The sequence below is a fragment of the Agelaius phoeniceus genome, chromosome 2 (genome assembly GCF_051311805.1).
Source record: "Agelaius phoeniceus isolate bAgePho1 chromosome 2, bAgePho1.hap1, whole genome shotgun sequence".
NCBI classification, from domain to species: Eukaryota; Metazoa; Chordata; class Aves; order Passeriformes; family Icteridae; genus Agelaius; species Agelaius phoeniceus.
Genome location: NC_135266.1, coordinates 49386946 through 49405373, shown reverse-complemented (window position 1 = coordinate 49405373; position 18428 = coordinate 49386946).

Genomic DNA, 18428 nt, shown 5'->3' with positions numbered 1-18428 from the left:
CAGCCTGTTCCAGTGCCTCACCACTCAATCTCTAATATAAACCCACTCTCTTTAAATTTGAATCTGTTCCTCCTTTTCCTGTCACTACATGCCCATGTAAATAGTCTTAGCCCATCTTTCCCGTAAATTCTCTTCAGTTACTGGAAGGTCACTATTAGGTCACCTGAAGCCTTTTCTAGCCTTAACATTCCCAATTCTCTTAGCCTTAGGAGAGGTGCTCCACCCCTCTAACCAACTTGGTGGCCTCCTCTGGTCTCAGTCCCACAAGTCCTTCCTGGGATATGGGAACATGTTCTCATGTTCTAGGGGAAGCTCCTAGGGCATGAGCCCACCTTCCCCATTACCTGTAGTCCATCTGCAGCCTCTCCTGGCATTACTGCTGGGTTCCCACACTGCCCTCCCACTGCACGGGCAGCTTTGCTTCTTGGCCCACCGCATTGCCGGGCAGCTCAGGTGGGATTTGCACAGCCCATGCAGCTCTGGGGGCAACAAGGAAATGAGGACGGGGATAAGCCCTCATGCCCTGCAAGGTGCTGCGTGTGATGATGCCCTGTGGAAGATTCTGATCCATGGAAACCAAGGGGCCAAATCCAAGGATGAAAATTTTGCATCTGCTGCCCAGCTTGTGCTAATGACTCCTCAAATCATGGAGTTTTTGTGTTGCACTTTCTGGGCTGATGGAGAGCAGCTGGGAAGCAATGCTGGCGGTATATGAGGCTCCTAGGAGCCTGCTCACTTGACCTCAGTCCCAGGATTCCTGTAGTTTCTTGTAAATGTGCCACAGCATGCTGAAAATTATAGACCTGAGTGATTTAACATTGCACCACAAGATAAATGCTTATAACGCTGAGCAGCTAATTCAAACAAGCATAAAGTTGTGGATGCAATGATGAACAAGGAAAGTATCTTAGACTGACATAGCAGAGTTGCATGGATGCATTTCAATTTGATATAGGTAAGTCACTGCAAATAAAGCGAGGGAACTAATCCACAGTGACATTCCAGCATAGACAAGACCTAGCGGATTTGGTGGTAACGCAATGCTTGGGTAGGAGAGGATTTAAATAAGGTGTGCTTGATAAAAATTGAGTGCTTACATGTTACAACACTTTCTAGTAAACTTCAGGAAAAATTTCTGTCAAATAAGAAAAGAACCATTTACCAACATAATGCATGTACCATTATTTAGCCTGGAGTGAGTGGACATCCACTTCAAGGAGATTCTTTTAGTCTTGGCACTTACTGACGTGCTGCTCAGAGAAATTTTTTCAAGAGAACTGTAAAATTTTTGAGATTTTTGAGCTTGAAAGAGAACCACTGAAGCCTGAAATTCATTGAGTAAGTTTATTGTGCAGCCAGCAAACTACACAGGAATGCAATGAATCCCTCTTATTTATCTTTTTTGCCTTTATTTTTATTTTATTGAAAAAATGTGAGAAGACAATATCGAGAGTAGAAAGGGTAAATGCATGAAAGAGAAATGAAAAGCAAGGAAATATGTCTTACATTTGACATGTGAAACTCTTTTAGATGAATCTGGGATAAAGCAGGAGCCCTTTCAAAGACATGACTTCCACTGCTTCAAAAAAGTGTATGTAACTGGAAAGTGACCTGTTAGAGAACAAGCTCTGTTGGGATGAATACATTTTCTCTCAACCAAAAATAACTTGTAAAGGAGTTTATTTTTCTGAATAAGCTGCTAAAAGGAACATGTTTTCTCTTAAGAAGGTTAAACGTATTTGTTTAGTGGATTTCTGCTGAAGTTGTATGCATAGTCTGTGAAGAAATACTTAAAAAATTATTTGTGATCTAGTAGCGCCTCAGGTTTTGTTGAAATTTATGGGTTGATGTTACCAACTCTTCAGGGGTATGGAAAATACTTAATTCTGTAGTACTGAAAGTGAGACCTCTGAGAGCAAGGAGAAAGGAGCTGGAGGGGTAACAATCTGCTGCAGCTGAGGGGAGCTGAGAAATACCATGTAAATGCAGGAGGTAACAAATGTTTAACAGGTCCAGGCTATTGAACACCATAGTCCACATAGCATGAAGGATACTTTTGCAAGAGGGCTGGAGCCAGGATGAAACAGATAAAAAAATTCCTGGAATGCCTCGCATGCCTCTGCTGAGGCACTGAGGCATAAGGATCAAACAGGCACTGCTGGTAAATCTATAGAGAAAAGATGGGTTAAAAGCTGAGACTCTAACCATGAATGATCTCCTAGGATTAGGGCTTCATTTGTGAAACACTTCAGCAACTTCACTACCTGCTCCTGAAATCTCAGAAATCTGAGAGGATTAATAGTGGAAATATGAAAGTAGCATCTGTCACAAAATGTGAAAAGTACTTTGATGAGAGCTTGGAAAAAACCAATACAGGACAAGAAAAACTGATCAGAGTACTAAATTGAGATAATTAAGTCTTTTCTAAAGATTAATAAAATTACCATATTTTTGGCATATAGTACATAAATTCCTTTATTTTGGATTTGTGCATGTTTCCCAGTAGTGTACGGAGACAGGAAGGAGCAGGTGTAGGTATGAAATGTCTGTCTTCTTGGCTGATTAGCCCAGTGACAAATAATGCAGTCACATTGCTTCCAATAATTTGAATATATATATATATATACATTTGGATGTGGGGCTTTATGCCATGAAAACCTAACTTAAAGGTCATTTATTGTACCAACACAAGTAGATATGACAGTCAAATAGATATCCACCCTCAGTGGCCACTTCTGCAACAGTGAAGTCTGTTCAAGTTAGATTTGAAAAGTTTCTTCTTCAGGAACAAGACTGGATGGATCTTCAGCTTTCATAAAAGGGTTTCCCAGGTGGTTTTGCATGATTTAGGGGAATATAGAGTGAAATTTGCCTCAAACTGAGTAAAGAAGCATTGGATTCTAGGTGCCTAAATCAGACCTGTGGTTATTAAAGGGTGAAAACAGGTTCCCCCAGCTCAGAATTTTACTGTTGAGGAGCCCTGCAGAGTGGTGGCCTCACTGGCTCCTGTTGTGAGACACTATCCTGGGGATTCACCTGCTTCCATTCAGAGACCATTCAGTGGAAATATGTAGCTCTCAGATATCCCTGTCTATGCTGCCTGAGGACTGTAGGCTGCTCTTGCCACCTGCTCTTTGGGAGTTCCCATGTGGCTTTCATTTTAAAATGTAAACAAATTTCTCTCTCTTTAAAAGGGTATTTTGGGGCTTGGCTGTAAAAAAAAATTGGTATTTCCAGAAAGGAAATAAAATGAATGCTAGAGGCCAGAAGATTAATCTCTGGCCATGGGGTAAGAGAACTGGGACAGAGAAAGAGAATAACTTGTTAATTTAATAATATTTGAGATTGACAGTCTTGTGGAACCTTAGTGCAGTTAGTCTTCTTCACAAGAAATAGTAAAAGATGAGTTTTCATTTTGAGTTTAACCGCTGTAACTTTACCCTCTTAAAGAAGAATATTTCTGCTCTCAGGTTCCAAACCCACAAAGGAATTCAAGAACTAGCTCAAATGTAGATATCTTGCTTCTAGGCATCTGAAGTTCAGTAAGAAAAACCCCATTCTTCATGATCTCTTTTAGATTTTTTTGATCTTGCAGTTCTGATGTTTTCCATTTTTCTTGATGTGTCAGCAAGGAGCCAAACAAGTAAATAGAAAATGCTGGGTTGTACCTGAAGTCGGTGCAGCTTTCATACTCAGGACATTAGGCTGTGCCCTTCTTTCTTTTTGAGGGTCATGCAAGAGACTGATTTCCCTTTAGATCCTTGTTCAGATATTTTATCTAAACAAACTGGATTATACTAGAATGACATCTGAGGGCAGGGAGAAGCTCCACAACTGTTGTGCTGTGTAGGTACTCTTCTACCCTGCACATATAGTTAAGCTTAAGGATGTCTCCATGGACTTTTCACCAGACAGGAGACTGTCTGGATGAAGGCTGGTTGCAATGAGCCACAGATGTACCAGGTGAGGTGCTGACCATCAAGAGGTATGGATAAACAGACTTTCTAATCTTATTTGCTTGTTTTACTGGCTAGTACATAGAGAGCCTTTGTGAAATAGGCAATATAACAGCGAAGAGGGGTGAATTTTAGCTATCTTTTATGCATAGAAGGTCTCTTGCTAACCCATCTGCGTAGATTTAACTGACTTAGGAGACTGCTTCTGCAGGGAATATCTTCAAATTTAGGCCATTATTCTACAAGTTTTGGTTGCTACCTTATCTCTGGCATTGCTCCAAGTGTTTGGTGGTTTGATGCAACAGGCCTTGATTTAAATTGTAATTACAAAAGCCTTTCAGAAAATCTTGTGGTGCCTGCTGCCAGCAGAGGATCTGTCCCCTAGGATGTAGTGAAGAATGAAGCAAAACATCAGAAAAGTTTGATAAAGTTACAGAGATTACAGAAATCATGGTCTCCCTTCCCTTCCCTTCCCTTCCCTTCCCTTCCCTTCCCTTCCCTTCCCTTCCCTTCCCTTCCCTTCCCTTCCCTTCCCTTCCCTTCCCTTCCCTTCCCTTCCCTTCCCTTCCCTTCCCTTCCCTTCCCTTCCCTTCCCTTCCCTTCCCTTTTGTTAAGCAAGGGGAGGCTGGAATTAACAGTGTAAAATCTTAATGAGTAGATTGTGCTGAGCAGTGCGGTTCACCTCCATTATTCTCCCAGTCTCAAATGTTTACCAGCCAATCAGAGCATTCCTTAAAACCAGAGATTTATAGTGAAAAGTCAGCCCTAATTGAATTTCTTCATTAAGAACACCATTAAACAGATACAGAACACCTTACACCACCTTGTTTAAATTAGATTCATTTTTCTGATTAATTATTAAAAGGAAAGTTTAAAAAATCATAAAATCTTAAGTGCTATTAAAAATTGATTAGGAATGCATTTTTTCATTGACCCAGTTTGTATTTTTTTAAATTTTTTTTGTCAAAGCTAATACATTTGAGTAGTTGCCTCAGACAGAAGTTTGTAATCATTTGGTCATCAGTCAATTAATCACAGCTTCATAAATATTGATCTCAGATTACATTTATTCTTCATTCTTGAAAGATAGTTTTTTATTAATTTAGGCTCACTCACATACATTGTGGTTTACACTGAAATTATTTTTAAAAGTTCTATTAAAATTTAATTTGAGCAGCCAGCCAACAGTGCAGCCACTGCACATTGTGCCACCTTTTGGCAGGTTTGTCACCTCCTCCTGGAAGGTCCTGAGCGCCCACGGGTCATCCTGTAGGGCTTGCTGACTGGCATCTGCCACCTCTTCATGTGGAAGCTACATACCACTCATCCCAGGCAGCAGTAATTTGTGACTAAGTGTGGATTTCTCTGAGAGGAGTAAAGAGGGCTCTGATATTTCTCTTGCTGCCCTCAGTGGCCATGTCCTGATTCCTGGTAGTCCATCACAGATGGTGGTGTGTTCGTGATTGTCATACAGCACTTGGCTGCCCCTTGGCCTCTGCCAGACATCCCACAAGCCGTGTGAGGGGTATATTTGTGGGTACATAGGTTGAATGTCCCCAGCCCTGCTGCAGTCCCTGTCATGGAGGTCACACATGACCTTGTGGGTCATTCTAGGATGGTGAGGGTACCTGGGAGTGCTCTTGCGGGGCTTGCTACTGTCTCTTTTCTGCCTAGGAAAAAATCCAAGCATTTGGAGGGAACACAGTCCTCCTCATAGCATGTTCATCACACCTGAAGCAGTACTGAAGCAATACAAGCAATCTTTATTAACATTTCTGGTCCAGTTGCACCTAATAATCTCCATCTTGACAATTAATTATCTTTTTTTGTGTGTGTGTTTGTGGTTATGCCTGATGTTGTAGTTTAAGAAACAGATATATGGACATATCAGGACACATTTGAAGAGTGACCTGAAGCATTCCTCATGCAGGATGCATCCTTTTCTACCCCCTACTTTGTATTTTACTTTGAATGCTGTACTTCATGCTGAGATTGACAAATTTCTTTGTTGGCTTCTGCAGTACATTTGGTTCTTTGTCCTATGCTCTGGTAGAAAAAGCATGTCAATGTTTCCTAAAATCTCACTTGACTAAGGACTTTAGAGTAATGGGATAATGTAAGGACTATTATCTTTTACAGCTCTGAAAAATTCTATGATTCATCTTTAATGTCTGACATCGAAACTGGTTGCCCATTGTTGTCACTCCAAAACTCTTATTTATTCTGGCACTGCTCTTCTGAGAGGCTCTGAAATACAGCTTCAAATCATGAGCAGCAGAGTGTCCTGGTGTGCTCTCCAGCATCAGTATGGAGTCATGCAGACCCCTGTTAGCATTCCTTTTTTTGGCTGATGGAGAATGGATCACTTTTGTGACTATCCATTTATCTAAAGTTGCAGAAAGCTGATGTATTCCCCAATCAAATATACCACTCATTTACCATAAAAAATTAAATCACACTGCAGCAAGTTATCAGACCCCTTCCTTTAAATCTGTCACACACACTGCTTTTCTGCACTTTCAGAAAAGTCAGCCTGTAAGGATCATGTCAGAAACATGTGCAGAGGGCATTCAGATAGCCCATTTATTTTATGAATAGCTGTGAAGATTTAAGATATTTTCATCTCTGAGCTGTTTGCTACTTATCTGTTTGCTGCAAAGTTAGACCATTTTTTACTTTCATTATCCATGGACTATGAACATGCTGGACATAATTTCTTGGTTTTGCATTATGGCAAATCTAGAAGGGCATTGTCTGCTACGGCACAGTCATTTCCAGCAGAGAAGAGCTAGCAAGGGTATGCAACTGGGGACATGTTAAATTGCTTCAGCTGTAACCTTAAAAAATGCTTGTCTGTTCTCTGTATTGTGTGATCAGAAGTGGATTCTGAGGCCAGTTGCAGCTAACATCTTCAAAGAGGAGGGTTGCCAAGGAGATCCAGTAAATATGTCACTCTCTGACCAGTTCTTTGCAATAGTGTGATGGCTGGAACCAGGTTATCCAGTTTATCCAGTGGTTTGACAGGTGCTACTGTGAATTTCAGCAGTGTTTTATGTTGAGTTTGGTAATCCCAGACAATCTTTCCTGGCAGAAAAGAAGAAAAAGGAAAGCTGCAAAGCAATAGAGAGAGATGATTGTGACAGTGCCCCAACTCTTCCTGGCTTTTTGCTGCAGACACCTGCAAAATGGCCCAATTGGTGTTTTCCCACTGAAGTATTGTGTTACTAATTCACTGCTCAACAACTTCAGCACTTCTGAGAATGGATATGGTAGTTGAATATAAGGTACAAGCTTATGAAAATGCCTTTTTCTAAAAAAATTCAATCTTTCCCTAAATGTGCAGAGTTCCTTTAGTCTAGAATATGCAGAGCTGTGTATTTCAATGAAATTATTTAAACTTCAGAATAATATAAGAGAAAACCAATGCATTTCCTGTGAGTATATGCAGTAGATACACCTGTCTTTTTCAATTTTCCATTAAGTGGATTGAATTGATTAAATTCAGCTGATATTTGAAAAACCTTTCTTTTAAAAATATAAAAAAATGGAGTTTTACATTTTGTTGATATATATATATGGTTACCCTTGGCTCAAAATCAGAGACCTCTGGAGTGAAGTGGCAACCAGGGCATGGTACATGGCTCCTTGCAGGACCAAGTGTCTGCCAGAAAGATGTAAAAGATGCTATAGATCCAAATCAGCCCCAGATCTTTTCTTCCTCAATTACCTCTGAAAACTGTAATGCCAGTTTCTCCATCTCTTCATTGCAAAAATATTTAGCAAAGATGTTAAATATTCAAGAATTTTTTCTTCTTGTCTGTCATTGTAATGTCACCGGATTAAAACAGAAATCTTCCACCCTGTTTTTAGTATTTTATAATAGCTTGTCAGATGTGACTTCAGAGTGCTCCTGGGACACCACAGTTCAGGTAAATGTGGTCTTAGCCTCTGAGGCAAGTTTCACAAAAAAACATGGTCAAGAAATAGGCTGCTGTACAGATCTTAAATTGACAAGAGAAGAAGGGAGGGAAGGATGTAACATATATCCAGGAACTGCTGCAGTTTTATAAGCTTTGTGCTATTGTTTTTCAAATCTGTCTGGGGGGGGGGGGAGTATGTTAGGAAGGAAATGGAGAAACAGAAGAGTAAAGAGAGAAGTGATTGGAATGAACAATGAATAGGAGGAGTGAGGGGCCAATGAGAAAACTGCAGCGATGCTGTGGTGATGTTATCAATATCCATCAATTCTGGCTTGAGTGATGGCTGCAGCTCTTCTTGCCAGCTTTGCTCCTTGCAGCTCATCCCTGCAGCTCCTTCCACCCCTCTGTGCTCATGGGGGTGGAGGAGGTGGTGTCCTGGCAGCTTTGAGAAGGGCTCCCTGGTGTGTGCTCTCTTCAAGGAACTCATGAAGAGCCCTTTGAAGAGGGAGTGCAGTGTGCACAACTTCCAGCTTGGCTGTCTGAAAAATGAGTCAGAAATTTTTTTAGATTCTTTTTCACCCAACAAAAAGCAGATCTCACTAACCACATCTGGGAGTCACTGCCAAGAAACAGAGCTTTCTAGGATATGAGACATCATATCTTCAGATAAACATTCTAAATAAATTTGCTGAATTGTATTCTACAAGTGTCTAGTTTTAATCCAGGGCCTATAAAGGGTTGCTGGAGTGAGTTGGCCAGTCATTGTAGATTTCTCTTAGGGCTGACAAGGTGAATCCCACAGTTTGGTATTAGAAAGCTGGGTGAAGAAATGTCTGTTTGAATTCAATTGACAAAAAAAGTGAAGTCTGCCCAGTAACTAAAGATCTTGATTTCAGTGACATTTTTGTAAAGTATCCTAAGTGCAGTGGATTTTAGAGCCAGCTGTTTATTTTCTGGGGGGACACTAAGGCAGACTTGCTTACAATTGTATTTTCCCGAAATGAACCAGTCTTGCTTACTGAAAACTCTCTAAATGAACCATTTTGCCAGATATACTGCACCAATAATTTTCTTTGTGAGTCTTACTTGCTACAAAACATCCTTTGAAAAGGATTGTACTCTGGCAATAAAATCTGCCTTTTGGGACTTTTTTGTATGTTGTTTATTCACCTTTTTTTTTTTTCATTTTATCAAGTATTTTCTAGTATTCAGAGAAAGATCTTTGGTAACTTTAAAGAGTATAATAAAGTTGATTGAGGAATACATTAATTTATTTTAAATGCTTATAGGAAACCTGGACTGCTGTGTCATCTGTGCCGAAATGTATGGCTAATTAATTTGCTAAGTGCAATGAGGAAAAATCAAGGACTATTTATATCTGGCCTTGGTTTTGATTTTCTTATAAATGTTCACTGTAGAAAACCTTGATTTTACAGTGTTCTGAAAAGAAAAAAATCCCAGCATTCACTGGAATTGAAGACTGAAGAGGCAGCCTCCCGTGTCAGTACCTGAAGACCTCTATGTTCAAAGCTGCTACTGACTTCAGTGGGAATTCTGCCTAAGTACAAAGAGAGGTGCAGGAACTAAGAGTAGGAGCAGAGGCAATGTTGCAGTTTCACCTGAAAATTAAGCTTTTAGGGGCTATAAAGTGTTGTAGGTTTATTTTTGTTTGGTTGGTGGTGTGTTTTCATTTTTTTAAATGTAATAACTACAGGCATTTTAGATTTAAATTGTATACCTTTAAGCTGAAAGGAGAACTGCACTTAATAACTGATATGCACTTAATAGCACACCTAAATGTGTTTTAAAATACTTCAATTTACCTATTAAGACCAAATAGACTGTCTGTTAATTTGACAGAATATCCATGTTCCCTGAACTTAGGGCTATAAAAATTGTTCATCTGCTCAGTCACAGGCCATTTAATTTTGGATGCATCATTGCCAGTTGGTTACAGTAATTAGCATTCTCTCTATTGTAGCAGCTTCCCTGAAGCTATGCTAAGTAGGGTTACACTTCTGTATGGAAACATAAGCAGCCTTGTGCAAATGAGCCCGGCCACCCATCTTAGAGACAGAAGCCCTAGCTACAGCTTCTTGGCTCAGGGTGCCCTATATGCCCACCTGCAGATCTTATTTACTGGTTATTAATGACATGAAGTGCAGGCAGCTGTGAAAGGCACAGCATGGCAGCTCAAAGCCTCTGCTCCAAACTATTCTCTCAGCCTTGTCATTTCTTTGAGTGACACCTAATTTCCTTTTTTTTTTTAATCTTTTCCTTTATACTCTCTTTTAATTAAGTTATAGGGCAGAAATAAATTCTCTGGGTGTAAATTGTATATAAATAAATAAATAAATAAATATATATAAACAAACCTGTGAACTGAGGTATGGCATTTGCTAACCTGTGAACTGAAGCATGCCATTTGTTCCTTGCCACTTAAAACATGGGTTCTCAGATAAAAATGTTTTGATAAATCCTCTGTTATTATGAACATATGCTGTGAATATTTTGGTTCAGTATGTTTTTCCATGTCTCCTAATGCCTGAACTAGTGTTTTTATTGTATTTTTAATGGAGACACCAAGTGCCAGCACCAGATTATGAGTAGTGCTGAAATTGTTCATTTGTAAAGACTAGAATAAACAGTACAATTGCTAAACCATAAATAAATTAAAAAGAAGTCAAGATTTTTTGCCAGTTGTTCTGCAGCCTATGCACATTTTCTTGTTCTGTGTGAAATGTCTATGCTTTCATTTGGTTTCCTGGGAAACAAGTGAGGGGTGGTATGCACTGCAAGATGTACTCTAAGAGTAATTCTTCCCATTTAATCCACTCTGATTTTTACTTCTTAATATACTGGAAGGTAACTAATATTTAATACCATGAAATGTATCTGTGCATGTTTAATGATTCAATTAATCAGAGAGAAACCGTCTTTATAATTAAATATGGATAGGCTATAGTCTTTTCTTCTCATTGACTGATGCTTCTGAGAATTAGGGATAAGAATAATTTTATACCATTATTCTGTGTGCCTTTTATTAGAACTCTGAACTGTTTGGGTGTAAAATCAACGATAGAAGTACATTTTTTCAGACTTATGCACTCTGCAGTTTCTGTATTCCATAAAGTCTAACCATATGAATTTAGATACCAATACCATGAAGACTTATACGTGTTTAAGCACAAGAAAAGTTCAACTGATGCTAATGTGATTACTCACATTAAGTTTAAAAACTGTTCTCGAGCCTTTGTAGGACTGTCTCTTTCAATTTCTGAAAGAGGCCTGATGTGAGCTTGGAAAAGGTTGTATATGGTTGCTCTGTAATTCTTGATTTGATGGCGACTTGTGGCCATAGCTCATTTCCTTCTAAGTAGCTATTTTATTAATCTGGTCATGGACCCTTTTGACTTGAATACTTGAAGAAAGGTTACAAACCACAGTGTAACTTATGCTTCCACACTTCCATACAAAATTCTGTGAATATAGGCTAAAAAAAGCCAACTGTTGTCAATACAGTATGAGATGGAGGGCATCTATTGGGAAGTTAATAAAATAATGATGTATGTATAGGCAGATTTAAATACGAAAATGGAGATTTCCTGCTTCTTGATTTTGTATAAATTGTTGAATATATTTGTTTAATGATTTATAGAGAGCCTCAAGCCATAGCAACTAGGTGCTGTTTACAAAAGTTAAAGCATAAGTTACATGTACAGCCTACAATGGGCCTCATTAAATGACCGCTTATGCTGCCAAGGGTACCATATGTCAATAGCCATGTTGTGAGACCACTTTTCAAGTTTGTCACTGCTCATATTTCACATAGTCATTTTTTCCAGCATATGTTCCTACCTTTTTAATAAGAGGATATTTTTCATTATCATTTTAACAGGGAAATAATTAGCAAAAAAATCAAATGCCAAAATTTTCCCTAATAAATAGGCTAAGTGTAAGTGGGTAATAGGGTGCCTAGTCTGAAGAATAAAGATGTGGTTATACTATTTCTATAGCACTTCAGTTAAGAAAGATCCATTAATTTTTTTTTTAGGGTGACCTTAAGCAAGAAAAATTAGTGTTTTGCTCAGTTGGGGTCCAGGTGTCTGGTGTATATTATTTGACTGTTTCTGTTGATACTTTAGAAATTGTGGACAAAACCCTGGCATCCATGGAATATCACCAAGACTGGGTTTTCTTTCTTAGGGGCAGTAGCATGCTGCATTCAGGTGTTCATTAGGAAGGTGATATTAATTGAAAAGAAAACCAATAACCTTCTCTGGAAAAGTAATCCAGTCAGTATATAAGGAGAGACTGATGTCAGCTATCATGTTTGGAACACCTTTGTGCTTCCTGTTTTAGAGATCAGTGCTCAAGGATTAAAGCACCCCATCATTGCTGATGTCCCAATTTCCTTGGCTGGAGTCAACAACTGAAATAATGTTGCGTCACTGGAGAGTGAAAGGCTGTTGATTGTGGCCAAATGTGCCCCAGGTGAGGAAGCCAACATCTATATCTGTCCTGAAGGAAGTTCTGTCAGCCTTTATATATACAAACTGCAGGATGGTCTAGTGGGGAATTTTATCAGCCTGTGTTTAGTGTAGGTGCAGAGTCAGCAGGTAGCAAAACCTCACAATAAGCTGTGCAGGTCATCTGCAGATGAATAACAGTGAAAAGTTTGGATGATGCCAAGCAGTCACATGTTGGGAAAGAGTTTAAGTCAATTTATTTTAAGGGAATTCACTATTTTATAGTGTTTTAAGCAACATTATTTACAGTATGTTTGAAACTTCTCCCATTGTGAGGTCATCTTTGGTAGCTCTTCTATGAATGTGTATCATTGCATGATCTTGAACTATGTCACCTCATTACACTACATGGTAAAAAACATGTGAAATATTCCCTTGAAAAGTCAAGGTTCTCCTTCTCTCAGACCTCCCATTTCTAGCATGAGAAGGTTGGGAAATGGTGCTTAAAACAGTGCCTGACATTTTTAGGCCCAAAAAATTGTTGTCACTTTGAGATGAATTTCTCTCATTTGACTCATGGGCATTTGCAATTGTGGTACAAGTCCACTTTTGGTAAAATATTTTTAAAGGCAAATATGACCTGGCTGACTATTGCCTATCACATGGTTGTGCAAGCTAACACTGTCATATATGTGACATAGGAGATACAAATACCTTTTGTTCATGAATATGAAATGAAATGTGAAGAATAATCAAGCTAATTTCTTTCTGGGTCCCAGCCTCAAGGTCATCTTGATCTAGCTTTTCTGAAAAAAATGGCATTCTAGGTACTTGGGTACAGTGGAGAAAGGAAAACTGTTGAGATCCAATATTAGGTAACATTGACTGTGAGATCTTTTGGACTGTTCAAGAGTTCCAGAAAGATGCCCATCTACTAAGTTTCGGGGTCCTGTGCTTGGGTCACAACAAGCCCATGCAGCACTACAGGCTTAGGGGAACATGACTGGACATCTCTCTGACACAAAAAGATCTGGGGCCCTGTTTGACAGCTGTCTGAACATGAGCCATCAGTGTGCTTAGGTGGCCGAGAAGGCCAGTGGCATCCAGACCTCTATCAGCAATGATGTATCACAGCAGGGCAGTGATTGTGCTCCTGTACTCAGTACTGGTGAGGCCACACCTCAAATGTGGCCAGTCCTGGGCCCCTCACTGCAAATAAGATATTGAGGCACTGGAGAGTGCTCAGAGAAGGGCAGTGAAGCTGGTAAAGGGTCATCAGAGCACAAGTCTTATGAGCAGCAGCTGGGGGAGCTGGGATTGTTTAGCCTGGAGAAAAGGAGGCTCAGGGGTGACATGACTCTCTAAAACTCCGGAAAGGAGGTTGCAGTGAGGTGGGGGTTGGTCTCCTCTCCCAGGTAACAAAGGATAGCTCAACAGGAAACAGCCTCAATTTGTGTCTTGAGGATTGGACATTTCTTCAATGAAAGGGTTGTCAAGGATTGGAACAGGCTGCCCAGGGAAGTGGTTGAGTCACCTGAAGGTATTTAAAAGATGTGTAGATGTGGCACTTAGGGACGTGGTTTAGTGGTGTTCTCAGCAGTGCTGAGTTAATGGTTGGATTTGAAGATCTTAATGGTCTTTGTGAACCTAAATGATTCAATGGTTCTATGATTATAGTTTGGATCCATCTACATCCTGCCTGGGCAGCAGTCTGGGATTCCTTATATTGAACTGAAAGTAATAATAGCAGCATAAAAACTTGTGAGACTGCTGCATGCAGTGGCCTAGTGCTCCCAGTGTGTAGTTGAGATACAGCCAGAACATGTCCCTGGACTTTAATAATGGACAGTGCTATTATAGGTCGTGATTTCTTGCTGTAAGTTCTGGCTTAAGCAGTGTAAGGGCAAACAACCTGAGCATGCTTTTTTCTGTGGCTCCAACTCCCTTATGCTACTTGCTGTCTTTGCACACTGCTTTGTAAGTGGTTCTAAAGCATGGAAATTGAAATTGAAAACCCTTACATTTTCTTGTGTACAACATGAATTCCAGTGACTCTCAGTTCTGGCATTTTCACAATAGTAAAACTTCACACATATTTTCAACTTGATGCTTCAGCCTTTGAATTTGGGATTCAGGATTAATGATCTTTTTATGAAGGATTTTAATTTAGTGTTGTTTGTCACAGGGTTCCTCAAGTCTCTTTCTGGATGTAACTGTGGAGCCATGGTTTCCTAACCTTTGCTCCACTATAGGAGCACTGTTCCATACACCAAAAGAACAGCCCTGATTTGAATTCCTGGATTCTGCAAACTTGTGTTTGGGATGCTGTAAATTAAGCTGTTTGGATCAGCCTTCTGTGCCACTATAAGTTATTTTATTAATAACTTAACTAGGACCTGCCACTGTTTTTGTTGTATCTCTCAGACAAAGTAGCTAATTGGCTCCACGCTGTTCCACTCCTAAATCTGACTTTTTTAAAATGTTTGAGTTATGGTTGTATGAGTTGCATTCCTATGTTTCCTGTTTGGAAGGAATTATATTTCCATTCCTGTGGAATGTTATTAGTTTTGGCCCTCCAGTGAATGACATTTCCACCAGTAGCTTCTCCCCTGTCTTTGAGTCTACAGAAGTAAATTAGACTTGCCCCCTAGAGCTTTCTGAGACAGAGGTAATCTTCTGGTATGTTTCAAAGTGATGTTCTTGTATCTGATGGAGGCCTTTAGTTCTGACAGCAAAACAAATAGTGAATAAATATGCTTTTAGGCTTGTAAGTGGATGTCAAGGAAAACAACTAAGAAGCAAAATCACCTGTGATGGCACTGTCCCTTTCATTCTCACTGGGAGACAGGGAATCAGAGAAGGGAAAACTCTGGAAGCAAAAAAGAGAGCTGAGCATCTGTAAAGACCTGCATCTGTGTTAACAGCTTGCCAAGGAAACCGATGTGTGTACATTAATCTGAATTATCACAGTCAATTTTCCTCTGTAACCAGCTCAATCACAGCATCACAATCTCATTCTTGAACTGGAGGTGTACTGGGCACAGCATGCTGGCAGCATTAGGAAACATAGAGAAGGTGAGAATAAAATTTACTGGTACTAGACAATTCAGAAACAGAAAAGATGGTGAGAACTGACCCAGCTTTCTTTTCACCAAGGAATTAACATCATAATCCTGCTTTCTTCAATTGTCCAAGCTCTCTTTTTTCTAAACAAAAATCCCTACATCTTTGGAGTGTATCTGTTATGTCAGTTTTTCCTGGCAATTAATGCTTATTTTCCTCTTTATGTATGGGGTTCTTTTAAAATCCTATCACTAACTTTCTAACTTGTGAATGTCAACACACAAATACTATCTTCCTAGTCATGTGTGTGAATGGTGTGTTGTGTTTGGCAAATATAATCCTTTGATGTGGGATAAGCATCATAACAGATGTAGAGCATTTTCAGAATCATCCAAAAGTTTTTGAGACGACAGGAGACTATTTGACAGTGCAAATACTGAAGACATTAATTGTATTTTGGTTTTGTTTTATTTTTCTTTTTAACCTGCTAAGACTCAGTGATTGGTCCTGAGCTATATCCAGAATAATGTAGGGATTTTGTTCTTCTAGGATGAATGTATAGTTGTCTACTACTTCCTTTCTGAGTAAAAGTGGTAAGCTGGCTATCCCCAAAGAAGCAACAGGATTTGTTGGACAACTATGTTGCATGGCTGAGCTTAGATGCTCAAGGCCCATTGGGAAAAGTAACATCCCAGGTTCTTTCTCAGTGCAGGGTAGAAATATTTAGTCCTGCTTTCAGAAATGCTTGGGGTATTTTGTCTCTCTGTTTGTGTGGATGTTCAGGTCTCTTGCAACTCAGAATATTCTATGATTCTATGACACTCAACAGAAAGTTTTTCAGCATCAGGTCTGTAGCCACTGTGGAGTACCCAATCCCAAAATGTGCTGGGAAGGCTTGGGAGGTATCTTTCTTCATCTCAGGTCTGTTGGGTACTCTTGGCTGTACGTGGTTTTGCTTTGCTTTTGTTTTTTGTCAGTGTCCTGCACTATTGTGCCATCTGAACTCCTCCTGCAGGGGTGAGACAGCTTGTCAGCAGCATCTGCAGTTTTGAACCATTTGGGTTGGTGGCAAATATTTTCTGCTAACATGAGCCAAGGGACTTTGTTAAGCATGGAAAAGTACTTTCAAAAAAGTACTTGCAGACTGAGCTCATAACACAGGTGGTTGGGATTTTGTAGAGATTTGGAGCTGGGTTTTTAAAGGCACTTGGCACACCTCATGCCTAGAGAGAATTTCCAAATCTAATTGAAGTAACAGAAACAGGCCATTTGTTTTACCTAACTCTGGCTGTCTAATCAGCTAGCTGACTTGACTTTCTCTGCAGAGACATATGCAGATTTAAAAACCACAATTGCTTGTCTCAAACACTGTTAAAGCCACAGAAGGAGGCTGCCATGAGACAAGCACAGAAGGGAGTGATAGGATGGTGCTGATTCCAGGCCCAGCAGTGGTGAGATCTGGCTAGCACAACTTGGGTACTGCAGTCAGACAAACATTCCCACTGTGGCAAAATTTGTAAAGAAGCAACTGCTCACACGCACATCACTGGTCAAACAAAGATCACCCCAAGTTATGGGACAGATGGCATCTTTAACTACCACCAAGCATTCAACTGTGCCCCCATATCCCCACCCCTTCAAATATGCCTCTTTAGATACCTGGAACTTCGACTGTAAGATAAGATATAAAGGTGATACAATTGTCTGAGCGCTATCTCAGACCTAGGGTGAGGATAACAAAACTTGGGAGAAGAGTGCATCACTGATAATGGACACAAAGAATGCAGAATTTATGGGGCCACAAGGAAAGTCAATTCAGCAACTGTGCTGAAATCAGATCAGAATGGGTAAAAGGTAATTCCAGCCAGGGGTGACCATGATCACCAGCTCACAATCCATCTACCCAAGAAACCCACAACTCAAAAAAAGAAGACTGAACATGCAAAATGATTAGCATTAGAGTCAAGGAAATAATTTAGCTAATAGCGTGGGAGAACTGTGTAGGCAATGAACATTAATTTGTTTGCTAAAATGTATAAATAGTGAAAAGTTTTGAACAACCTTGGGACCCCCACCACTTAGAAGCCCAGAGTGAAGAAGAACCCATGGAACACTGCTGGATCCATGTGTGGAGACTATCCATCTTCTGCCTAATCTGTCTGTCTCTCCTTCCCCATCTCCTCTCTTTTCTATTGCTTTCTACCATCTCTTCATGGTTAAATTAAATCTGTACTATTGACTTTGGCCTATGGTCTTGTTTGCAGCTTAATTCGGGCAGAGGCATCTCTCAGTAATCATATCTTAACAAGAGACAAGAATTTTCAGATTTCATCCCAAGCAAAAATAGCTGGCTAAAACAAATGGATTAGACCAGTCTCTCATATCTCACTGGATGATGAAAGTAAGACACAGTTAATTTGCAAAAATTATGTATTACTTGTATTACTTGTATTGCTACTAACAAGACAAAACCATGGAATTATGGAATTGTGTCATTTGAAGATTATGGAAGGACTAAATTTGTTGAAATATGTTTTCTGCCAGTGTTTTTTTTGTGGTTATTTACTCTGGCCTCCTGTCCTACTCCTAATGCTTATCAACCAAAATAATTACTACCATGCCTAATATCAATGAGTACTTCTAGTTGAAGGAAAATGCAAACACATGTAAGTCCAAATTTTATGGGTTTTTGGGTTGGATTTATAAAACTGTACAGATGTAAACCAAACACTTTTTTTTAAAGCTAGCATATATTCAAGTTACATTTTGTGAAAACTCATTTTTTTATTTCATTTCACAATGACATATCATATCAAACTTTATTTATTTTTAGGTGATTGAGCCAGCAAATAAAGCATAAATGCTTTGCAGAGATCTGTAACCTAGTTTTAGACTACTGTTTTGAACTACTTACAGTAGCTTTGCAGGATGATAACTATTTTTAATGTGTTTCTGGAGGTCTCACTAACCTGAAAAAATTTGTTACATTTATTTCAAATACAAGGAAATTGTGTTAGTAC